We start from the raw sequence: 25113 nt of genomic DNA on the forward strand, positions 1-25113 counted from the left end.
TGTGCCTTGATTACGGTGTACGGTTTCTCTTAAGACAAACAAAACATACTAAATGCAGCATGGCCAATTGGTGCAATCCTGAATTAAGGCACCAGGAAATGGAGAGAAACCAATTAGGAGCCCGGAAGCCACTAATTAAAAGCTGCATGCTCTACAGATTGCATCAATTTTATTTTCTTTAGGAGGAGCAAGGGCCATAATTTCACTGCTTGCTTGTGTGCCAATGCACATTCCAGGACAGCTGCCTTCTGTGTTTGGAAAGTCCTTGTGCACAGAGGCAGCACTGTCCATCTACCCGTGTCCCTTGTTGGAAGTTTGAAATGAGGAAACCAAAAAAAGCACAAACTGGGGAAATTTGGAAAACTCTTAGAGTATCCACATCATTCAGAATGGACGAGAAACCCATTCATTAGATGTTTTCAACAAGAGTCTGTTCGCAGAACTATTTCCCCTTCCTGGATCAGGTTCAGTGGATTGCTGCCAGTACATTTGGTGTGTTGTGAATTGGAGATTGCATTATGCTTGAGTGGTTTGGGTGGTTAACCAATACGCTTGCTTTGGAACGCTGCAGGGAAACGTAGAGCACCTGAGAAAAGCCACAGGGTTGTTCTGAACAGTGGGCTCGCAAAAGACCAGGGACTAAAACACTTCCAGAGCAAAGCTGGCATTTGGCAGGGTGACCCACAGCACTTGTCTTTGTGCTCTTATTGTGAAACGTGAAGACACGTCTTTTCTGGTTGGAGTGAATGGGCAGTATTCACAAGGAAATAAGTCAAAGGACCAATAAACTATTTGACTACTTCTCCACTGTATTTTTTTATGTGTTTGAAGACACTTTGTGGACATTGTTTTTCTACATGAAAACCCTAATAGTTTTCTTAATGTTTTCTTGACGGGGAAAAAAATGGTCGGTGTGACATAAAATCTTAACAGGCCAGACTTTGAAAAAAAAAAAAAACAGGACCCGTATCTGATTTATATTAAGCTCAACTTCCTGATTCTATTTTTCCCTCATTGTTTCACAAGTGATTACCTAACACCTCTTGGCAACTTTTCATTTCAAGCTGTTGAATGCACAGTGTATTAACTGTAGATGAGCCTTTGTCATGGCCACGCACGCTCGGTAAGATATATTTTGGGGAATTCACTGAAATTGCTCTAGTTGTATTAATGTTATTAGACATGCAGTATGTATTTGTATTATGCAATTTGTGGATGCATGAATACTCCAACCAAGAATACACAACAAGCCCTTTTTGCATGACCCGTGACCCTGGGGCACCAGGTGCATGAGCAGTTGCTCTGTTCTGCCGCAGTACACAAATGTGTCCTGAATCCTCTGGTCATTGCTTCCTTCCCACCAGTGACCACTGTGAGCCTCCAAGGTGGATAAAAGCCCCCCTTCATCACAACCCTTTTCTCAAATGATGGAGGTAAAAAAAAAAAAAAGAAAAAAAAAAGGGAGGAAGTAGCATAGACCTTGTCTCTTCCTTTCCAATCCAGCTAATAGTTTTTCCAGACGTCGAACACTAAAGACTGACCTTCGCTCTCGAGCTGGAATTTTTCCTGTACCCTACACCTTGGATTTCAGGAAATGTACAAAACAGGATAGCACCATACCACATAGTTAGAGACAAAATAATAATAATAAAAATCCAGAGTCCTGTGACATCATCTGCCAATTCTGCTGTGTTGTTTTTTCCCCCCTGTCTGTAGTCCCATCTAAGTAAAGTCTACTCATCTCTTCATAAATTAATTTTTAAACGATACCCTAAACATACTCAGTTAGCGCTTCACTTGATGTTTTTGAGGCAGGTCCTCGCTACATGTTGAAATGCGGTCATAGAGATGCTGTTGATACAAGTTATATGCACCCGTCCTCTCTGTCGACAAAACTCTAAAACCTTTTACCAGCAAACACAAAATAAGACACAACAAGTTCAAACATGCACAACTGTCCCAGAGTTGGATGTGATCTGTCAGGGTCCCTTGAGCCCATTATGAATCAGAATTATTATTAGACCTTTAGTAGCCGTTCAGCTCAATGTAAGCTTTATGAAATTTCAATTGCAGGCGTTCTTTTTGTTTTTGCTTAGGTTATTACTATTACCAGCCACATCACCAAACAAAGGAAAGAGAGACACATTCACATAAGATATGAAATGTATTATTCATAGCAAACAGCATGTTCACATTGATACACACTCATGCACAGGGATTTCCCATTCCTGTTTCCACGTATTTGTAGCATGTATGCTGTTATTGGCAAGTGCTGGTCAATGCACCTGCCGCTATTTTTGGCAACACCATAATTATGTTGCATCCATACTCTGGACTTGCCCGCTCTCCACGTTCCTTACCATGTTTGCTTTTCCCAGTGTTTTTCCTTCTCCACAATCAAGGGGGAATTATCTGTCTTCCGGGGGGTGGGGGGGAAGAGGCAGCCCACTAATTTTAGATTGACTTGATTGAGCCTGGAGGCCAAAGGGATGAAGCCCACATCCGTTGAAAACCAGAGATGCTAATTCTAACCATAACATAGCAAACATATGTTTTGCTCTCCCTAAGCACTGATTTGAGACCTGCTCGAAGCGGAGCTCCGAGGCTGCTGCCTTCTCCACTGGACCCACTCCAAAAGACCATTCTTTTTTGTGGCATGTTCTGTGGGTATTGGTCCGCCATGTGTGTATTTATAGAAGACGGGTTGTGACACATGGACGTGCACTGCCTGTTCTTTCTTAAGGACATAAGGCAGATACTTGCCAGCGTTCCCTCTTTTTGTAATTGTCAGGATAGACATTTTATTGTGGCATAATACATTTTCAGTATTGAAGCAGAAATAGTTTAAATTTTAATTTGTCAGAACCCCTGTACAAAACTCCTGACTGAATGTAAGGCAAGGAGAAGAGATTTTTTTTTAAACTAAATCCTGCTAGCCAGCTACTTTCCATATGCAATTCATGGGCAGGCATTATAATAAGAAGCACTCAACATCAAACCCCACTATTTCTGGTTTTCAACCCTACACATTAAACTCCACCTGCTTGATGATTTATTCACCTGCATTATAATTTAACGCAAGTGAACCCAGAAAACTGAATTACTACAACATTCTCCACTGAATCCCAGGACATAAAAAGGTTTATTCAAACATCATAATTGATTTATATTTTATAAGTTTCATTTTCCTATTTTTATCTCATGTCTATCCTGTTTCCATTTCCTGGAGGTGTCGGGGTTTTTCCTAATGCACACTTATTAAATCATATCAGTTTCATTTAGGGTGCTTATTGTGTTTCTCACAAAACTAGATTGTTGCATTTTAGTCATGCCAAGGAAACATTCTGTGCATGCATGTCAAAGTCTGACATGTGAGGGATCCGTCAAACATTATTAGCGGTTTGTCACCAGCACGGGATCGGCATAAAGAGCATAACAAATGGTCGGATTCAATCTTAGGCATCTTCAGAGGAAGCCTGGTAATGACAATGTTGCTAGCGGTTTAGCCCTCAGGGTCCACTGTGGAGATGCTTAACTGTGGCTAACAACCAAGCCAATTACTTACAAAGACAGCCTTCGGAAGAGACACTCGATGCCGCTGCCACAAGAACAATCCAAGCTCCCCCCACATCCACCCGCCTGTTTAGCGTAATAGCTCTAACCTAAACCCTGACCCACTGTTGAATTAAGCCCCCAAGTCATTCTCGGCTCCAGATCGAGCTCTGTGTCGCCAGTTTTCCTGTCAAGACTTTGTTATTGCCATCTTTGGCCTGGGGCACTGACATTTTACAGCGTGTTTATTGGTGGAGGGGATTTGACAAATATAGTTTTCGGGCTGTTTTTTTTCTTTCTGTTTCATAGGAAAAAATAGGAGGAAGTCATTGTATGTATCCTGTAAACTTTGAAGTGAAAAGCTTAGAGGAAGGCAGATGGGAAATGGTTTCATAAATTATATTTAAACATCCTATTTATGTTTTCCTGAAACCATAAGGCCGTAAACGAGGATGTCTGCCTCAAAGCTCATATTGGCCTTCAGCATGCACCAGATGGGACTTTTTGTTCTTTCATATATAAGGTCATGCTGACTGCAGACACTTTATGTTTGATGTTTATTGTTTAGAAGACACTATGAAACAATGACTGTTTGCAAATCAGCAAAGCCAGGAAGTGTACAGTATCCCCTCTGGAAAATACACATAGCCCAGTCACTTCATTAATCTTCCCAAGCTTGGTTGTATGGGAGGGATTTAACACAATCGCAGTCAATAAGGGAAGTGAACTATCTACAAGACTATCGTACTATCCATCATTCTCTAAGCATGCTGCCAAGTCAACGGAGACAGCACTCCAGTTGGCCCAGAAGGCGGTCGTGTCTCATGAGTCCACCCCCAATCCCCCCGGCTTAGTCCCCATCTGGCCAGCGGTCCTATGCTAAAGCAGGGAGATGCGTAGGGCCTAATTCTTACACACTAAAGCATTGCCGTCTGTCCTGGGCCCACATAGACAAGATGGTCGCCAGGTGTCTTCCTGCCTTCAAAGCGTCGACATCGTTAATCATGCCCCCAGCCCTTCTCCATCATCTCACATGTGTTTGATTTTCCTCAGCCCTGAACACCCTTCCCTCTTTATTTCTCTGCCTCTCACTTTATTTTCGGACAATCTGTCACCCAGCTGCATTTCCTACGGGGTTTATGTACAGTTTGAACCACATTGACCCAATTGGAACCACATTGACTGAGCCGCATGCCATCTCAATGCAGTCAGTGTGATCCAAATAGGTGGGTAATATGTAAGGGGGATAATTCGAGAAGCCTGACTGTATAGGCCTAGAGGATACTGCTAACCCTTCCCAACCTTCCCTTTAGCCCCCAGCAGGCTGATGTTTTGCTCTTATGTGGCCACTTTTATTCTTGCATCTCCTCCTCCCCACTTCACCCGCTCCTTCAAAGGCAAATATATCTTTCATCTATCTTTGCTAATAGTATTAACACAGCTCTTGCTTGTGAACACAGCCTCCACAGCTGCAAAGCCTTAAAGTGCTTCAGAGAAAAAGTGCTAGCACTTTTTTTTTTTTCTTTTGCATACAAACAGAGAAGGGTATTTATGTCTTTAAAACCTATGCCAAATATTTGCAGTTTACAAGCATGGTGATACTCCAAAGTATGGTTTTCTTTTGAACAAACGGGAATTTGCGAGCGCATGGTACAATTATAAAACCTTATGCTTGTATCTTTTTGACCCAGAACACTTTGTGATGTAGATAAATGTGAATCACCATTAGGTTTGTTTGTGGAGCTCTGGCTCTTCTTTTTAGTCGTAAAAATATCCACATCCTTTTTGTGACCTTTACTGTCGTCTGTGCTTCATGTCAAGGTTGCATCTCTTGCTAGTTTGGAAAGGCACTTTGGATTTAATTTGGCACGTTGGCAGCTAAGGCCCACTTTCATTAGCAGCGGAGAGGATGCACTCTTGATGCCCTTACTGACGCAAAACCAAGCGAGTAGAAAAAGAACTCTTTCCTCCGGAAAAGCACCAGGGGGACTATTTCTGTAGTTTTAAATTGTTAAAGATGGGATTGGGCCAGAAAAAGGGAGGGGGCTGGTGTTCAGTTGTGAGCAGCAGACTGTTTCACGTGCCAAATCTGTAATGTGTTCCTCCGGGCTGGGAGCTGGCTGAACTCTAGGCTGTGGCGCTCTGGGAGAGGAAGTCCCAAGCCTGGGGAGTTTCAGACATCCTGTTTTGGAGTGCCATTGGCCAGGATCAGGGCTGTTGCACGCCACCTGCAGACTGTAGGATCACATCTGCCATTAGACCATAGACAGCAGCTGAACACCCTCACACACCTACTGCAGTTTGTCTTATAATGGCTTTCCTTTGTCTCGCTGCCTGCCTCCGATTATGGTGTTTTTATGTTTGGTTCACCACATCCAATTTTAGCATTCCACACAAACAGTTCTACGGTAGCGATCGAAAACATTTTGAGCTAGCATGGCACAAATCTCCCAAAGTTACCGATACTGTAATATACTGTGTCTATTCTTTGTCTTTTATTCTCATCTTGTATATTTGACGAGATTGTGCTCGTCTTTTCTCACGGGAAGTCAACTTAGCAATACACCTATTTCAGATTAAATGTTTTTCCCAGCCCTGCTTAACATCTCAGCGGTGACTTTGACTACTTTAGTACAGTGTTTGCTCTCCGAACAGACCAGCTCTTCCTTTTCTTAGTCCTCTGATAGAGCAGGAAGTTTGGAGATAAAGCTTCCTTGGTTGTTGCTATTTTGGACAACAGGACTGTGTCTGTCTCGATCAACCACCCCCTCCCTCCCTCCTCCCTCTTCCTTGATTGGGCTGGTCTGTTTATTCAGAGTCATTCTCACCAGTCCAGCTGCCTTTTAGTCTTCCCTGTCCAAATGGCAACCGTTTGACCTTTTTCCACCCTATAAACTGTAGGCCTTATTCTCAACTCCAGCCACTGCGATAGCTTTTCAGAACTGTGTAAACTCAACCCCGGCAAGAAGATGATTGCAGCACACTTCTTATGTGGCTATCTGGAGTATTCTTAACACACTCCCATCATTTTGTTGCCACTAGTTTGTGTCCCATGTCATCTTAGACGATATTTTCCAAGTCACATTTTGCTATCTAGGTTTTTTATTTTATTTCGTTTTCTATTTTCTGGCAATTGGGTGCAGTGTAGTGGCTCTGACACACATTATGTCACAAACAAAAGAACTGGTGTCATAGGACTGTGTGATGCTCATCTGGCATCTCTTAACTGGCCTGAAAAGTCCTAAATGATGTGGGGGCTCAACATCTAACCCCAGGAAAACACCAATAGACCCCGTAGGCCAACTTCAAAGGGTGAGCACATCAAACGAAACCAGGCGCATAGATGGTCAGTGGGGATAAAAAGGAGCATGAACTCTCCCATTTGTCAGTCCAATGACTTGTATGCATTTCTCCCGTTAAAAGCATTTTGTTTTGGTGGGTGGTGGTCAGAATGGGTAGGCTTGCATGCATCAGACTTGGTGAGCACCACAGACACCCATTGCAGGGTGCATGAGTTGCTGTGCAGTTGTGCCAGGAAGTGTTCATGCGGGATATTTTTAAAAACTATGCCATGAATAAGGGTTTACCCCCCTCTTCAGAAACATAAATCATGTGTTTGTCTTTTGCCTCTGTGTATCTCTGTACACCCCCCACCCTGTAACCCTGACGCTAACTTGTCTGAGTGGCCTTTTGCCATGCATTCCTCCGTTCCCTGTTTGGCCTCTGCCTCAGGAAGTGGCCCAATTAGTGGATAAACAGTGGGGAGGAGGGGTTGGGGATTTTGGGGTGTAGTAGTGGTGGTAGTAGGTGGGGGCACCAATTAGGGTTCTATGGGCTCCATAAAAAGGGCCCTGCGACTACACAGCAACTCCAACCCCCTGTGCTTATGCCAGTACACTGCCAGCAAAAGAACAAGGCATCTGTGATAGTTGAGAGGTGGTTAGAATTGCTGGATTTAAGTGGAAGATGAACAGCAGACGAAAAAGTATAATTCCTAGGTATATAATGAAAATGCTGATGCACGTAGTGCTCGGGCAAAGGAAGAGTCACTTCAGTTTGTTTGTACAAGGTTGTTGAGGAGTGTGCATGCTCAGGGGTTTGAAGTTACCATCGTTTTTACACGACCCATGTATTTTACTGAAGCATATTTGAACTGAAGCTCAAAGTTCGTTATTTTTTTTTTTTTAGGTTTCTTTTTATGTTTAGTTTTTTGGTCCAACCAAATAGGTTCATATGCAGCTGCACTTATACATATACATTTGTACCTGTACTCTCACACCCACAAAGGCCTAACATATACGCATTATCATTTCAAAATGCTCAGACCCAAACAGCTGTTAGGTAGGAGCTGCAGCTTTTTATACCAGACACCTGAATTTACAATCACTCTAATTATATTAGCCCCACCAAACTAACCTAACTTGGAGTTGACGGTCTGCATCCTCAATTCACACATTTCTTGATGCCATACACCATTGTTGTTCAAAAACTATTGAAAACACATCAGCCCGACACACCACACCACTGGGTGGCGCGTTTCTTCATTTCCGAAAACCAAGCCCCTTGTAAATATTGTCCACTCTCTCCAGAGTCTCCATAAATCCACCTTAAATGTTTGACGTTCACATTTCACAGCCCAAAATGTTTGCAAGTGCTAAATCGGAGTATTTGGTGCTACATTTGTTAAAAATAGTAAGGTCACTGGTTTGGGGCGGCCGTCCACGGACCACAGGGTCAGTGGTTCAATCCGCGGTTACGGCTATATGTCGAAGTGTCTATGGGCAAGACACTGAATCCCCCAACAGCCCATTCCCCACCCCAGCTGTGCAGTGCCGGGTCCAAGCCCGGTAGAAATATGGGATGGTTGCGTCGGGAAGGGGATCCGGTGTAAAAATTGTGCCAAATCAACATGCGGACAATGATCCGCTGTGGCGACCCTGAACTCACAGGATAAGCCGAAAGGACCAAAAAAACTGGCTGACAACTACCCAAACATAAGTAGAGTAGATTCAGTGTTTCAACGTTAGCATCTGTATGTTGACTGTGGACACTGCGAGTGATTTAGAAAATGCCCGAAATTATTCTTGAAAATGTTGCCACCATGAAGAGGAGCAGGCATCTGTTAAAAGTTTGCCCCTTATGGCATCACACAACTAAATGGCCGATTTATAAAGTTTAATTGTTAATTCATAAAGATGAAATATACATATCGTTATATACTGTAAATGAAAACCGACACCATCACGTCAACCAGTATGTCTTCATATTTAAACCATTTTTTTAAAAATTAAAACATTACATGCACTAAAAAGAAATGCTCTATCCACATTCTGGTAGGTCCTTCATACATTGATCGTTATGAATTACACTTAAATAAAAAAAAGGACTTTAAAAAACCTACCAATCAAGCACAAATGGTTGGACCTTCAGTAATGGGAGCCTCCTTCAAACACCTTTACTGGGGATTCATTCTGCTGTTTAATGAGCCCGGATCACGAGAGCCATTATCATGACATCTCCAGTATGCAGAAGATTTAGATATTGTGTCACAACATGTTGCTCCTAAAATGTCTTATGCTGAAAAAGTTGACAAATGACCTTTTATTTTTTTTTTTTTTTTTTGGGCCACGATGATGGATTTTCATGACGGAATGTGCCTTTCCATTTTTGAGCATGCTGTTATTGACTGGGTTCGCCTTAAGTGGCGTGGTACACGTATTTGCGGTTTAAACTATCCACAGATTGACTAGTGCAGAATGTCGACATTGTAGCCTCGGGACAGGAAATCTGCAAACAGCACCCTTAATTAGGCATATTTATGATCAACTCAAACCACATATTTCATAGTTAATTTTCCGCTGGCTTTGGCTGTAGTAGTTTGCTTTTCCTTTTAACAAGAGGATCCCTGTGTTTGAATAATCGTTGCTTTTCATTTCCAAACTACTTTTTCTTTCTGACACGTGTACTGTATGATCACTATGGAGATTACCAGGCTGATGCACAACTTCGCTTTTAATTGTAAGGTTTCATTGGTAAAAAAAAAAAAAATGCTGCCGGATTAGAGGCTCAGCAGAATGTCTAGAAAGTACAGTACAGTCATTGGTTTATTTTTGCACCCCCCCCCCCCCTCCAACTCCTCACAACCCCCCTCAGTGGAATGTATTTAAGAATTTAGCAAAATTGTGATTTACAGATGACCCTGGTGTGTGCACACGGCCAACTTCACTTTGTTTGACGTGACATTCACATGACCCCAAGGTAAAAAAATGACGGGTTACAATTAACATTATGATAAAAATGCTAAAATGATAAAAATGCTGGAACACCAGTTGTCAGCATGCATTCCTGATTCTACAGTGCTAAATATCTGCTTGTCATTTCCTTAGATTTTGAATCCTCAGCCTGTGCTTAATAGAAATGGAGTTGTTTGAACCTTCTGTACAAGATATAATTCAAGAGGCTGTAAAAGCAGATTTTGGTGAAATGTTTTCTCTCTGCACACGTCGTCCAGAATCAGAAAGCCCTTTTTTTTTGTTGTGGCCCTACAACCCACTGAGACAGCATGTCATGAATTAAACCAGTACCTCTTTTGTAAATGGTCGGCACTTATATAGCACTTTTTCTACCTGCACTCACAATCACACACCGATGGGGGAGCTGCTATGCAGCTGGCCAACGCTCACCGGGAGCAACTAAGTTGGGGTCTCAGTGTCTTTCTCAAGAAAACCTCGACATGTGACCGGAGGAGGAGCCGGGGATCGAACCGACAGCTGCGGAATTGGTGGACAACCGCTCTCACTCCTGCGCCACACTCACCACAGTCTCGTCTCTCTTTTCTTGCCTCTCCATAATTTGATTGACTCGGCTCCCCCCTTTCCATATTACAGTTATTTCAGCTGGCGAATGCGGACTTCACATTCCACTTCTGTCAGTGGCAGCACACGCTGTTCTGTTTCCCTGAAACAGTCACCTAACCAACGATGCAATTACAGCCCCTATATGCCCAAACACAGTTGGAACCGATGGTTAGATAAACAAATGTTACTTGATAGGTACAAAATCTAGATGTATGGTCAAATTATAGATGCATACATCACTTTCGTTTTTTTGCGGGAGGGAGACATTTGTGAGGCTGTATTTCAATCACAGTTTTAATATTGACGTGTGTTTTGTTGCCTGCATGTCTGAAAATGTTTGCATTCTTATTGAGATAGCAGGAAAGAGGCCCTGTCAGGATAGTATGTGTTTTCATCTCCCCTTTTCCCCCTGGTTGGTTGGTGGCTCCGCGTGTTAGCGGAACAGAGCAGTATACCACATGGTTGTCAGTGTGGATGAATTACTGTTAGCCGGCCCTTCGACAAGTTCTGAGCAGATAACTGGAAAAGCAGTTTGCGTTGTCCTCATTTGCACAGTGCACACATTTTTGCTGTAGAACAACAAATTAGGTAATTTGTTATTTCAAGTCGAGGAGAGACTGGGAGATGAGCATTGTGTGAAAAACCTTCAAAACCGGGCCGACAGCTCAACATGAACTCCCGATTTGTTAGATGACGATATCGGAGGAACTTATGGCACCTTGTGGTCTTTGGGGAAGGAAGGAAAGATAAGTAAAAAGACAGAGGTGGTTTGTTTGATGGTGTCAGTGAAACTAAACAAGCCAAAGGATATAAGACAGTAAGTATTCTATTACCAAAATAGCAAGAGTGCAAGGTTTGAAACAAGATCCCCCAAATTACACATCACTCTGTTTGGTACATAAATAGTCATTTCCACACACAGAGACCAAAAATGAAACAAATATGCCTCCCACTGAAAATGGGATTCCTTGATGTAAGAGTCAAGTTATTTATGGTATGCACCACTTTCCAACCCTGATAAATCCATTTTTTTCTTTCTTACCTTCTTAACGGGCGGTCGAAGGCACGTTGAGTCGAACTGCAGGCCAAGATTGAGACTGATGTCTGTTGTCGTAGAAGAACTCGTAGTCCTCTCACTGAGAGACTTACAGGGCCTGCTGCAGTGAGACCCTCAGACCGAGAGAGCCAGGCGGGGTCCTGTGTTAGGGGCTCTGAAAAGGTTGTAGGTTATGAATACTTGACAGCACATTAAAGCTGTCACAGTCCTCCTTAAGTCTTCACACACACACACACACACACACACACATTCTCAGCTCCAAACTCCTGCTGCCCGTTTGCTTACTTACCAAGCAGTAGATGACTTCCTGTGTAAACAGGAAGTTGGATGGCAGATAAGCCATCCATTCAAGCCAGTCAGTAAACCTTATTTCCTTGCATTTGCATTTACTGTTCTACCACTTTATTTTAGTTAAGTGTGTCATTCATATTTAGTACATACATGTGGGGGCAGACGTTTGCCTCCCTTTTATTTTATGTCAAAAAATAGTCAACATAATATTTCATGTACATTGACTTAGTCCAATTGTTCTTTCACCAGAAATGAATGTTAATTATCAATGAATTGAATTGTTGCAAACGTCTGCACAAACATATTTCGTATTGCTCTTCTTTTTCCACTATGCACTCACCAAAACCAGTTTTTCATCTCCTCTGTCTTTGGTTTTCTTTACATCTCTGTATGGTTTTGACTGTACTGTGTAAAGGACCTTTGGATGACTTTGTTGTGAACTTGCGCTATATAAATAAAGTTGAATCTAATTGAATCTAAATTCAAAGTCTGTGCAATAGTTTGCATCCCCCCTTAATAACTTTATTTAAAATTAACTTTAATGATATCTCATTAATGATCATAATTTCTTATTTATTAGAATTTACATACTGAGCTCCAGTTTTTTTATTTTATTTTATTTTTTTTTTGATATCGCAGTTTTAGTGTGATTTTCAACTTTGTCATTAGTGTGTATTGCATCTTTCCTCAACAAATTATGTATTACAACGTAGGTAATTTTGTGTTTTTACAGGAAATGTAATCATAGTGACAGAACTTGCAGTTCTTTCAGCATTTGGCCAGAAGCGCAGCTCCTGAAATTCTCCTCAAATCACAAACTGGGGCTGTATTAAAATCACTGCCCTGCCTTCATTTTATTGAGTATCTTCAAATAACGTGCATCACTGTGTTCAGTGAAGCCTTCTGCTGCTCACATTTTTTAAATTTTGTTAATACGAAATGCTTTTTCACATCTTGCAAGGCAAAATCAGAGCAGTTTATATCCTATCTTCAGCAAATGTGAGTGACTCAGCAGATTGAAAGCTGTCGTTGCTCTGCTTAAAGCAAACAGGTCAGCTTTGCTGGAAAAGTCCTTTCAGCGCTTAAGCATTTTCTTTTTGGAAATGCTTTTCTAATTTATATCATGTTGTGCTTCCTGTGCGTACTGATACGCACGGAAATCGAGTGGATTTTCACAGGTGAGGATGCTTCTCACTTGGGCGATCTGTGTTAGTCTGAAAGGCAAAGAGCTGAGAGGACGCTAGTGTCAGACGTGTGCCGTTAATGAGACACCTAGAGTCAGAAATACGCTGCATAAAACTTTCAAAATTCTAGTATATAGTCAGGCTCATAAATACTGGAACAATTCTAAGATTTATTTGTAGTCGTCTTTTGTGGACAGAGGCGAAATGCCAAAAAACTTAACTGTTCCTTTATTTATGAACCTGACTAGAGATGCACTTGCTGAATTTACCACATAATTCAAACTACAGCAAAGCTGTCGGGCAACTTCTAACTAAGGAGGAGATGCCTGGTTAGGGTTGGAGCAAATTTGGGGGTCTGTTTAATCATGACAAATGACCGCTAATTGGGCTAATTGTGTTTAAGTCTGAAATTCATTTTAAATGATTTTTTTTTTTTTTAGAAACAACAAATCTCACATCCCAGATTCCAGACTCTTATTCCCTACTCATAATGGCTGAGAAATGACTTCTCAACAACAATGAGACGTCTTTGATTGTAGCAGTCAAGTCAAAGTTACACGTCAAAGTTAATTTCAGGCTAAAGAGTTTCCTGTGTGGAAACCTCGGCAGCCAGAGCAGCCAGATGAATGTCATATTAAGTTATTGCATTGTCATTGACTCATACGTATTTAGCTAAAAGTCACACATTAGCTTCACCACCATTTATTTTAAAAGGCCAAACTACAGACCAAAAACCAGCACGTGTGAGCGCACTCGAATGCTTGATTAGGACTGGTTTTTAAAATCAAACAATAGAGATCCTGTGCATGGGCCAAAGTGCCTCTCGTGTTATAGCACCAATGACAGAAAGCCATAACAAGACATAGGCTGAACTAATGTTTGAGCCAAATGCTAAAACCGAGAAGGCTTTTCGCTGTTGAAATGTCTAAAATATCAGGCCAAAACCAAGAAACAATCAAGATCTTCTGTTTCTCATTAGGCTTTTTAATGTAAAGTTTGCTTGACCCTGCACAGTACATGGTAGACCCCCAGGTTATGCGGGAGCTTGGGGTTTTAGTCAAGGCTAAACACGAAGCACTGTTAAAGCTCACAACTATCAAAAGTTTATTTTTGGGAGCCTTGTGTGGGTTTTTTTTTTTTTTTTTTTAATCAGATATGTGACAGTCATAATAAGATGTATGGAGGTAAACAGTGAATTCAAGGTGAAAGTTTCTCCGTTTGTTAAGCTCTTAAACTATCAGACCAGAGAACAGCCAGAAATGAAAGCCTCATAAATCAATCTTTTGTGTTGTTTTAAAATTGAATTTACCACAATGGAAGGTTTTCTGTCTGTTGCCTGGTCATTAAACAAATTCTTGTGAATGGAAAAAAAAAAAAAAAAGTTTAAACAAGTTTAACTGGGAAACTTCACATAGTTTTCACAAATTTTAACAAATTCACCCAACATAATTATATACAATACACACAAATAAACACACACACATATATATATATATATATATATATATATATATATATATATATATATATATATATATATATATATATATATATATATATATATATATATATATATATATATATATATATATATATATATATATGCTCCCATGGAGAGAAAAAGAGAAAGAAGTGAGGTGCTACTGGTTGAGCAGAACATGTACATGCAGCTCCTGGTCTGAATAGCACTTCCTGGCGTGTGAAAGGCAAGGTGGGGAGGGAGGGGAGGGGTGAAGGGAGTGAGTAGTGGTGGTGGTGGTGGTGGTATGGTGGTGGGTGCAACTCCTCCTCCTCTTCCTCCTCCCTCTGAAAGCCTCGTTTGCAATTCTTGTGAGCACATCTCTGAAAAGGGCGTCAACAAGGGGGGGGGAGAGTGTGTGTGTGTGTGTGTTGGGGGTGACAATGAGATGAGGAGGACCACATCCGTGTTTGCCAGGTGTTCCTTTTGTGATCCTTACCTTGCACTCAGGCATGGAAGGCGAAACGGAGAGACACAGAGGAAGGAGTACAGCAGGAGAAAAAGGTGGAAGGGGTGGGAGGGGAGACGGTGTGTGTGTGGGGGGGGGGCATGGATTCACAACACTCACACACACACACGACACTAGAAGGAGAGAGAAAAAGAGTGGCAAGGAGGAGAAAAAACACCTAGATCCCGCCATTCTTTCACCAAGATAATCTGCAGGAAAAGGGGTGCTGCAAGCACAAGGTGTGTGTGTGTGTGTGTGTGTGTGTGTGTGTGCCCGCATGCATAAACATTTGTCTTTCATTGGGTGTGTGCAGCTTCATGTTTATTCAGCGCAGGTTCATGGCTTTTATGCACGCTATTATGCTCCAGTGATAAAGCGCTTTTCCACAGCCCATCAACAAAGCCTTATCAAAGCCCTAATCAGAACCCGGACTGCAGCAGCTCGCTAAACCTGAACACACACCAATTATAGATAGCACTGCTTTTCCGTCCTTTGCAGCCTGAAGACCCCCCAAGTCAAGCCCGCTCAAAATTTATGTATTACTGCAAATGCTTTTACCAAACAGGGTTTTCACAACCTACTTAACCACATTACAGGGGACATAAATATAGGTAATGGTCACAAATGAGACTGGGGACTCTCATCTGAGGAGGTTTTTTGCCCAAAGATTCTTATCTCTGTAGATCTTTGCTCTTGGAGTGGATTTTACACCAAATTGTAAGCAGATGGCAGCCAGCTCAGAGATTGATTGCACTGCTGCACCAGCCAGAAGAGGAATTGTTTGTGCAATCTTCGAGCAGTAATGCTGGGTAGTTGCAGTCATAGGGGAAGCGTACAGTCCAAATGGGGGGTGTTCTCATGGACGTCCAGAATGATGCCAGAAGCTCCTTTTTTTTTCCCCTTTTTTTTGCTAAAAATGGCTCAAATCTAAAACCAGTTGTGTGTGTGTGTGTGTGTGTGTGTGTGTGTATATATGTACATGTATATAAGTTCTTCGTGATACTGACTAGCAAACAAACAGCCTCATAAACAGTATAATTTTTATTTGCAATTTCCTGCCACTTTTATAGTATGTTATTTTGAATACACACGGGTGAATTAGGAGATCCAAGCCTGACCTTACCTGGGGAGGCAGAGGCTTGTTATTGGAAAGCGAGTGACTTTCAGTTTGTGGCTTGTTAGTTTTGAGATTAAGCAGTTGACAGCATGCGAAAAGACCAGTTTATCTATCTTTAGAAACGGAGGGTTGCTGTTTTCTTGCCAAAGGGAATCACCTAGATCCGGAGTTGTTACACAACCAGAGGTGTGGGTGCAGTTAGTTTATGGATTTCTTATAGAGCAGACTTGATGCAAGTCAAGGTAGAAAAAGCTGTACTTCACTTCGGTTGTGTACACGGGTGAATCGGAAAATGAAAAAATTGCTCGTCTAACGTGAACGCTCACATCGGGCAGCACCTCCTTCTTCTGCTGTTTAGCATCATACCTATCGGGTGTATTGTGTCAGAACACATGTTGCATGCTGAAGACGTGAGTCATGACAAATTAACCTTGGTCCTAAATATAGTAGCTAACATGGACTTTCTCCGTATTATTTCTGTGGTAACTAATGCTACACACTTCTGTTGCTAGGGAAGGTCTGCATACAGTGTGCAATACTGTATCTTTTAGGATTATGAAAAAAAGTCAAATGTTTTGTCCTTAAGGCTTATCCTGTGAGTTCAGGGTGGCCACAGCCGACCATTTGACGGCACGTTCATTTAGCACAGTTTTTTATATTTTACGCTGGATACCCTTCCTGACACAACCCTCCCCGATCTCTACCAGGCTTGGGACCGGCACTGCAGGGCTGGGGATGGGCTGCTGGGGGCTCAGTGTCTTGTCCTAGGACAGTTCAACATGTGGTCGGGAAGAGTGGAGCTCGAACCACGGCCATGCTACCAACTGAGCCACTGCCCCCCATTTAGGAGTATGAATATAAAGGGTAAACTTATTTATTACGAGCTTATTTATGAATGAAAAACAAAACATCTAAACAAAAAGTTTTAATACGGATCACGTGATCGCAGGGGTAGAAGTATGTAAATCCTCGCACTACAAGTAAAGAAAAATAACAAAGCAGAGGAAAAACAATGATATTTCGAGTCACACAACCTGAGCACTCTAGCTGCAAGATTATTCCTTGTTTTGAACCACTGTGACTGTGTCTGAATGCGTTTGCAGCACCATTCATGTCTAGTAGTCATGGAGAGCGTGATTCAATTACCGGCAGCTTACTGTAAGACAAAACAGAAATAGACTGGTGGGCGGTGTTGTGTTTCAGTCCATGTACCCAAGGTCAGGAGACTGTAAAATAATATCCCCTTGTAAAAGGAAGGATATATGTCTCTGCAAACAGGGCGTTGCTGAGTTGACTGAATAGATAGGACTGCATATAATACAATTATTATTTTGAGTTCTCTAAATGCCTCCTGCCAATTGTTCAGCTCTGCTTGATAGATTTATTTTTATGCTTGCATCATTCGCTCAAATAAGCTACAAAACGCATGTAGGTCATGTTGCAAAGTTCGTCAATGGATTCGGTACCACACAAACTTTTATTTCTTAGGTTGTACAAGGCTTTGTCTTGTTCCACTGTACTGGTCTATAGGACCCGAAACAAGGATGTTGTCTCATTTAGGACTATTTTCTTTTTTTTAAAGAAGTAAGAGGTTGGGGTATTGTTTGGGTATGTTTTAGTTATCGGGTTGGGTATCAAACCTCCTTTCTTCACTCCATCAAGCTAAAGGACCATCTCCAGCTGCAGTATGGATGAAACCAGTTTTTAGTTTTTGCTAAAAGACCTTAAAAAACGATGGATTCGATTCAAGTTGGGCAACCATTAGCCCAAACTGAGCCAACTTCCGCTACATTCCCGGCTAATTACAACTCGCCGCCACGTTGCCTTTCATTAAATGCAGTATATATGTGGCTGTGATGGCCTTTGATCCTCCAAATAAACCCCCCCTATTGAATCTCTTTGCCCAAGTGAAGGATGTCTAAGCCGCGTCAGTCCGGTGACCTTGTGGCTGCAGTGTGTTATGCTGCTTGTGGCGCTGACCTGTCACTCCATATCCATTTCCAGCATCCGATGTCATCCACAAATGGTGGATCTGACCCTTCCCCCCCTTACCATCACCACAGAGACAGCCAGTGTGGCCTGGAATGCTTCTGTTTAGCGCTAAGGATTTTAATTCTCTCTCAGGAGAACTGAAAATATAAGTTGATGCACACAGCTTCTTCAAGTTGCAGAAAGATGCATAACTGATGAGCCCTGCCCAACTTGACAGGGGCCTTTGTTGTGCGCCTTGACCTCACCCCCACACTCCTCACCTCTTACCCAACGTTCCTCCCCTCACCTTCCTGTGGCCTGTCTCTCCTTCGTGTCACATAGCAAGCTAAGAGCACACCTTTTTCAACAAGGCCAGTGGGCCCTCAACAGGCAGGCCTTTGACAAGCACGGGGCCTCTTTGGGAATCTGAAAGGCCATTCTCCGAGGTTAGGGACCGCAGGGAAAAGTGTGCAAATGATACCTGATGCCATGTAAAATGATCATGTGATAGTTCTAGATAGACAGACATGCCTATCAACACGACAGGACAACTGCGCTGCACTGCAGAAACTAAATTAACATGCAGAACAGTAGGAACTGCACAGTGGCTGGTGTACACTTTACAGAACGCAGTCATGGCTATAATTTAATGAAAGACAAGCCTCTAGCTGTTTTTAGACACGTTCTGCAACCCCAAACTTATCTAGAAATTGCCCCCAAGCAGCTGTGTGTGAGACTGCAAATGCACAAAGCCATTGGAGCCAATATTTAACATCTTCGCGAGTCCGTAGTCTTTGTAGTTTTAGCCCATGTTTGAATAGAGCAGGTCGTCAGTCAAGTAAATCTCAGTGAGTTGTGACCATATTTCTATTATGGCTCTGCTTTGATGTGCTGCAAACCAAATACTGCAATTTCATGTCCTGCCCTTCTTACCCAGGCTCCAAATCTTGCCTAATCCGACTGGAGTAATTCCAGTAGGTAAGAACATTTAGATTTTGTTTACTGTGCAGATTGATGAAATTCATCTGCACAGGTAAATGTTGTCGGGGTTTTTGCCCTCGCAGTACATTACATTGGAAAACAGGCCTTAACAGGAAGAAATATGCTAATGGATACACCCAATCAACACCTTTTAAGATACCTACTTCTTTTGGTACATCGCTGCACGACCATCTTCTCTTGGTGTTTGTTTTTGCTAATCTGTGCTGCCATGTCAACTTAGACACCAGCGTTTGTCTTTTATCTATTTTCAGCAAACCTTTAGACAGCACTAGTTAATAAGTGTGTAATCTTAACAGCTGTACCGCACAATTATTCCGCTGGCCTGCGTGTGTTTATCTGAGGTGATTCAGTTCTGTGAATTTGTGCCAGTGTATCCAGAAACCTTTTGAAGTCCGTAGCTCCATGTGCAGTTATAGTTTGCTTCGGTTTTCAATCTCTCCATCATCACCGAGAGACATTCCCCAATACACCAAGTAGGAAGTGCAGTGTGTAATTTGCACTGTCTGAAAGAATTATTCAGCTCAGCTCAGCTGCTCCACATTTGATGGAAAGTTCCTAAAAAAAGATCAGTGATTTAGGAAAAGAGGTCAGTGATCACCACATAAATCACCTTACCATGGCAAAGGATTGCCCAGGAGCAGATGTGTCTTTGGCACTTGGCACAGAATTGCTCTACTGGATCTAAAAAGGCCAAACCTCCAAACCATAAACATGTCCTTCCTCAACCCCAAATGGAGGCTACAGCAGCACAGCATGCTGCCCTCCCTCCAACCCTCCCTCATTCTCTCTGTTTCAACACATCCCTCTCTCAACTTCCTTCCTTCCCCACCCATTGAATTTTAATACCTGCCTGTCATGTTTTCTTCTCTCCCCATACCACCCCCCCCCCCCCCCCCCCCAACCTACCCCCTCCTTCACCAGACCTTTGCTTCGTATCTAGTAATTACCATAGCACTGAGAAAACCCTTTCATTTAAAGGATTGGCAATTATCTCAGTGGAACACAATAAAATGACTTCCCCTCAAGAGGAAGGGGAAGTTTGAGCTGCGGTACGCCACTGCATGTCACACCGCCTTACTCTTGAAGTGGGAGCAGAGGTGGAGGTCCTGTAGGTGGTGTGTTTTTTTTTTTTTCTTCCCCCCCTGATCTCCTCCGGCTCAGATACTTGATAATGAAAGAGAAGGCTGGGGAAAAACATGGGTCAAGTGGTAGGACTTTATTGCCAGAGATTTGTTCCCTCTTGTTGTTAAGTCGCCACTCTTAAAATATGAACTCAGTTTAAATTGCAAAAAGGTTGAAATAGCTACCTTTAACCAGCCTTGATTTAGAGCTGTGGCCCCTTTTTCACCTCCAGGGAATCTATAAAGTTGTTCGGGCCATTGTAAATAACACGTTTATGGCACTATGGGGGGAGATTGATACGAACCAACAGCACTGCTTGGGACCAACACCACTGCTTGGTAGGCAGATCACTTGGTGTTTGGCCCCTTTTTAGAGCACCAGTAAAGGATACTGTGACAAAGCACAAAACAATTTAAATGGGCATAAAGTTGTAAAATCTGCTAATTGGGGACCTGTGGAAAAGGGAGACTGTTGAGTTTGGCTGCGAGGACTGTTTTCGGTGATTCAGGCTGTGTAAATGTAGAACGTGTTTGAATTAGATCATAGAGGACGTGCGAAGAAGGCGATCACTCAGCCACATGTGATAATAGGTTAGTAAGAAGCAGTAAGCAGCCTGCATTGATTGGGGCGGCAGTTTATCATACTGGGGGCAGGAAGCCAACTTGTTTTCAGTAGTTTTGAGTAGTCAAACATAGGAATGCACCAGTGCCTCACCTCATAACCATAACCATCGACAGCAGTATCGTTCTCGAAATGTGAACTTTTTACCCTTCGCTGTTTCTGTAGCCTGTTTCACATATGAACTCCGGGAAATTTGAGGAGAATTCCACCTTGGACATTGTCCGGAGTGGCCGTTCACACACTTAACACACAGTGGTAGATCACAGCAGTTGTGCGCTAGAAAGGCCCACTTGCTCAGTCTTTATACTCCCGACGATTCGGGACAGAGCCGCGTGCTACACTCAGGACCTTAAGTACATTTTTTCATATTAGTTTTTTTTTTTTTGGGAATAGACAGTATGTTAAAGTTTTGAAGCTGCCCAAAGTGGTTACGAAAAGACTGAGACTTTCCATCTGCATTTGGGCGTAGTACAGTGTAGTGGTGTAACGCGAGTGAGGGCTTTGCAGAACAGAGCGGATTGATTTAGAGTCTCATGCTATAACTCACTTCCCAAAAGTTGCATAGTGGAGCTTTTGAGCAATCTGTGTGTGTGTGTGAATTATTAGTTAAAGAGTTGGTTTTGCCACATTTGCCAGGTTTTTAAGTGTCAATTTTGTATTCATCACATCAAGCTCCACTACAGTGGGGCTGATGTAAGTGTTATTGCTGTTTGTGGTATATTGTTGCATTTAAAGAAAACGCTAAAAGCCATATCTATGAAGTATTCACAGAAATGGTGACATGCTACACAAACTGTACTATACTAAACAACTAAGTACTGGCTGTACTGTCTGTGTTGGAAGACTATTTTGTATTCACTGCCCGCTTCATGTGTCCCATAAAGGGATGCCGTTACCTTTTCTTGACTGGATGAACCATTTGAAAGGGGGGAGACCCCCTTCACTGCCAGAGTTCAGCAGCATTTTGTTTGCTGCTGTTAACTTCCTCTCCCCGTGTTGTCTTAGCACCGAGCTAACTTTGTGTTTTCACAAACTGCTCAGTGCTGCTTCTCCCCGCCTCGCAGCCCCACCTGTCGTTTTTTGCCACCGGCCCAGGGAGAGAGAGGCAAAGTTTGGCTGGAACAGCTGGTTGCCTTGGCAACACTTTGTGCCACTGCAGTGGATTGGAACAGGAACTGGCCTATCCATGTCAGTCTTCAGGCAGGATCTGGGCCATGCCTTGTGTTAACAGATTATCTGATTTCCATTCAGACGGCTCGGGTATCGGCCCCACTCCTCCGCTCTCTGGAAAAGCGACCCCAGCCAGCCTCTTTCTGAAAGCCCCCAGAGCCCTCTTCTCTTCTCCCATTTCCTGTCTTAATTACGTACTCCTTTGTGCGGTTGTTTTTTTTTTTTTTTTTCTTCCTTTCCTCCTCCTCTATTGGCTCCCCTTCTTCTTCTCCTGATCCCTCATACCCTGCCTCCCCACTGTCTGTCTCTAACTCTGTGTTCATGTTAAAAGATGAGGGCCGAGATTTTAAAGTTTGAAGACCGTCCACCACCACCACCACCACCTCACACCACCCAGTTTTCCTTCTCCCTTCCATCGTCTCTTCACCTGAAAGGCAATACTGTGTTTTCGATGCATGAAAGGCTTGGGGCTGTCAACAGGATGAATCCACCAGGGCCCATGGAAAACATACTCAGAGCTGCAGCTACAGTTTCTCTGAATGGGGGAGAGAGGAGGAGGAAGAGGAGGGTGTATGGGTGAGTGAGGGAGGCAGCTGGAAGGGATTACAGTGCAGTTTCATAGGCAGCACAATTACAAACATACCAAGTGTTAACTTGGCTGTGCAGCATAACACCAGTGATGATGCTTTGGCTCTGGAATTGAGACAAGCCTTGTGTTGCTTTTTTCCTTTTTTTCTTAATGTTTGTTTGCACGTATGTGTGTAGACTGTTTGAAGGGGTGTCCACAGCTGTGCATAGTTACACACAATTCATCGAATCTCTTCACATGTAGATCAAAGATTTGCAGGAAAAGAAAGCCAGTGGGGAAAAAAAATAGGAATGTAAAAGTGTTGTAAACACAATGGGCATGTAAACCAAGTGGGCACCTCTGCTGTGACAAAAACAGGTCTGTCGCTGTCCAGCACTGGATCCAGTTACCCAGCACAAGGCACTGAGGTGAGACCAAGAGAGGGTGACCTTGTCTGTGGCGAAATATGACACAGGTTTTCACATGCTGGGTGGGGGATTTTTTTTTTTTCCCCTCTCTTTCTTTGTCTTGGTATCTTCTTTGGTTGGTGGCTAATTGCTGTGATGTTTGTAGATTACATTTACCGTGCAGCTCATTGTTTGTGTGGAGTGCAGTAGGATGTAGGTTTAACCGCATTCAAGTGGAGCCTGACTCTTATTCATTTGGGAAAGCTGCAGATTGTCGGGGGGAATTTCACAATTAGGTCAGATGGGTCGTTCTTCAACATGCCTATATGTGGTATAAAATAGAGTTTGATGCAATCTAATGTCAAGAAGGTGGAAAGAGAGTCATAGAAATGTAATGCTGAATTACATCAAGGCGAGATCCTTCAGTCACAATCAATAACAAAAGAGAGCCACTATACTGCTGATCTTTTTGACTGGGTTTAACAGTTCCGCCAATTCATTCATTGACCGCGTGTTGATTTGGCACAGTTTTTACGCCGCATGCCCTTCCTGACGCAGCCCTCCCCAATTTCTACCGGGCTTGGACCGGCACTGCACAGCTAGTTCCATATATAATACGAGTTTTCCGAATTTGAACACGCCCAGATTTCCATGGATTTAATGCCACATGGTTGGGAAATTTTCAATAAATGTCTGAACTCATGCAACATTATTGGAGTTAAATTTTAGGGCCATATATTTATGTATGGCACATATAACAATGGCACATTCAACCCATGATATACATATCAAGGGATATATATATAAAGTTGTTTCAGAGTTTTTAGCAAGAACATCTAGTTCCTTTATGCTGGTCTAATAAAAATAGAGCATAATATGCTTAACAACTGCGTGAATTGATAGGTTTGAGGTTTGATCAATGTACAATTATATACTCTATGGTGGAGGGCATAGCTTTGGAGTCTTGTCTCTCTACCAATATGTCCCCTATTTTCTGCCTCTCTGGACACACACACCTACATGTAGAGACACACACTTCCCTTATTCACCTGGCCCAAGTCTCAGCTCAGGATGAGGGTAAACAAGCTAATGTTTAGATTTCACGGAAGTGGAAACTGATCTGGCCGAGTCGGATCTGTCACTCAGCAACAAGCCTGTTTATGTTGGTCTCTATGGTAAGTATCTCTGAGTGGCAGCATGTGTGAGCATTCAAGTCAAGTGTGTGTGTGTGTGTGTGTGTTTGCGCTGGCACACATGCCTTAATATGACACCTCTGTGTAGAATAGGGGGAAGTTGGAAACAGGTCGCTGGTGGCCTCCATCAACATTGACCTGGACCTGATGATGACATTGATGAAGGTAAATAAAGACTGTTATAGAGATAACAGAGGTGGTGATAAGAGTACAGGTGAAAATGGTGGCGTTGGTTATGCTGGTCTTGATTTTCATTGATGCTAGGATAGTTCACTGCAGAAGTGATCTTTGTGAACTTTTTTTTTTTTTCGTTCCTCATTCTACAGCCTTTCAGGGGGGCCTGGTGGTCAGTAGTAGAGCACGCAAATTATAATATCGCTTGGAGGGAGAATTGCATGAGTTCTGGTTATGGCATTACCAGTGGCATAGTTCTTTAAAAGTGCCATATGTGCAAGATACAAGTACATTTTACCTTCGGTACAAAGTGTGACCCTCGGCCTTGTGGCTCTGTCAAATTCTTCAAAGTAATAATGCTTGAAGTCCTCGTCTTTTCTTTCTTTTTTTTCTCTCCACCACAAACGAATAGGATGACAAGGGCTGTCAGAAAAACACAAAGCACTCAGGGTTGCGTGTTAGGAGCCGCCTGAATGGCACCAGCCCTAACGAGAGCCCGGCAGGGACCCTGAGGTGGGCCTGGCACCTGCAGTCTGTCTCTGGGGGGGGGGGTGGGTGTATGTGTGTGCAGGAGGTAGTTTGTGTGTATCCATTCACACAACTCTATATGTCTCTGTAAGATATTAAGCTCTGTATTAGTGGGAAAAACACATTTTAGTGCCACAGTAGAGCTCGTAATACACAACTGTGAACTTTTTTTTCCCTCCAAAGTTCTCAGGCACATACACATGCCATTGATTAGATGTGCTTGTTGTTGGAGTGTGACTGTTAGGATAAATTCAGAGGCCCTCTCACACTTCTTCACCCCAAAGTCGTGCATTCTTGTGCTTAAGAAGTGTGCATACCAGAAGAATACAACT

At 42.7% G+C, this 25113-nt stretch overlaps 1 protein-coding gene across 1 annotated transcript in view; it reads left to right on the forward strand.

The window, feature by feature from the left end:
* Nucleotides 1-25113, forward strand: part of afg2a (AFG2 AAA ATPase homolog A) — a 100298-nt gene that overhangs the window by 41636 nt on the left and 33549 nt on the right. The gene's annotated exons all lie outside the window — the stretch shown is intronic.

This window comes from Channa argus, chromosome 10, assembly GCF_033026475.1.
Source record: "Channa argus isolate prfri chromosome 10, Channa argus male v1.0, whole genome shotgun sequence".
In the NCBI taxonomy this organism is placed as follows: Eukaryota; Metazoa; Chordata; class Actinopteri; order Anabantiformes; family Channidae; genus Channa; species Channa argus.